Source organism: Micropterus dolomieu, unplaced genomic scaffold (assembly GCF_021292245.1).
Source record: "Micropterus dolomieu isolate WLL.071019.BEF.003 ecotype Adirondacks unplaced genomic scaffold, ASM2129224v1 contig_13248, whole genome shotgun sequence".
Lineage (NCBI taxonomy): Eukaryota > Metazoa > Chordata > Actinopteri > Centrarchiformes > Centrarchidae > Micropterus > Micropterus dolomieu.
The window spans coordinates 4,863-6,244 of NW_025742234.1; the positions used below are offsets into that span (position 1 = coordinate 4,863).

The 1,382-nt window shown below is 43.3% G+C and overlaps 1 long non-coding RNA gene across 1 annotated transcript; it reads right to left on the reverse strand.

Moving 5' to 3' along the window:
• Positions 1-558: 558 nt before the first annotated feature.
• LOC123966352 lies at positions 559-1,162 on the reverse strand. Its single transcript, XR_006823955.1, has 3 exons — positions 1,009-1,162; positions 821-896; positions 559-714 (listed from the first exon to the last, which is right to left on the reverse strand). It is a non-coding gene; the product is annotated as an uncharacterized LOC123966352 (long non-coding RNA).
• Positions 1,163-1,382: the final 220 nt, after the last annotated feature.

Below are 1,382 nucleotides of genomic sequence, written 5' to 3' on the forward strand. Positions count from 1 at the left end.
CCCATCAGTCACAAACAGGCTGTTTTCTAAGTATTCTTGATGATATTTTAAAGTCATTTCCTGGAAAACATTTATGAATTTTTATTAAAAATCTAACGATTCCTGAACAGAAACACTGATTTTGTTGAAATGGCATGACATTTATTTGATGATGCCATTTCTCTGCCCGCACAGCTAACTCGGAGCACTGGGAAAGTGTTAGTCTGAGACTGCTGGAGGTTTTCAGCAGGAAATGATGGAGCTCAGCAGCATGAACAAGACTGAGCAGGACTGTAATCTGTTACTCCCCAACCCTGTTAGTCCGTTAGGGTCCCAGTAAAGCTTGTCTAATTTTTAAAGCATCGGTTTATTGATTTAACGCGCACGAAACAAGGAGGTATGAACATAGCTGTTGCTTGCCATCCCCTGCAGCTGGCTCGTCACTAGCATTTCAATCATATCGCGGTTCATTTTATTCCTTTTTAATAAAATTGAAGTGGGCAACAATCACAGTTAAATGTTGGCGATAATGATCCACCTGGTTACAATACAGCAGTAGTTGTTTAAATCTGACTCAGGTTCACCTTCGGTCATATCCGAGGTATCTGGCATCCTCCACATAGTATTTTAGGTTTGGTCTGGGACAGAGGACGTCTCTTACTTAGATATGTACCTGCAGCTGATCACGCTGAGCAAAACCCGACACAGCCGCAGATCCACCACATCAGCTGTTAGCTGTAGGAAGAGATGCACCCATTTATTTTTCCAGTTCCAGATTATTTAAAGGTCTGACCTGCAGATTCGGATCCTTTCTACTATAGAAAGTAAAGTATACTTTTACTTTGTAGTTTCTTTATTTATTACGATCCCGTCAGCACCAACACAAAGGCTGGATATTCTCACTGGGGTCCGTTCAGCTGTATGATCAGAATGAAACGGTCATTATTAGATAACGTTGACATTTTCACTGCAGCTACAAACACAATCCAGGCCATTTTAAAATAGATTTTAAGTGAAAGAACTCATTACCCTGTTTCTAGTATCTGGTTTCTGGTCTCTCCACCTTATTTTAGTGTTTCCTCACAGACTGCAGGGATCCGCTGTTTCCTAGAGACAGCTCCCGTTTGGTGCTTTGCACAGCAGCAGGTCAGCTCCGTGTGGAGGAGGCTCGTTGTTAATTAGACCGCCGTGGCGTGATGACATCAGCACCAGCAGCTGTGTTCGCTGTGTCTTTACCAGCTCCCTGCTTTAAAATATGCACGTGTCTCTAACTTCATCCAAGAGTGCGTCTCTTTCTTACGTAACTTCCACACCTGAGACGTGTTTTAACACGTGCGAGTGAGTGCAGCTGTGACATGAGGCTACCGTCTGTTCCCAGCATGCACCGTGTGCGTAACATTCGA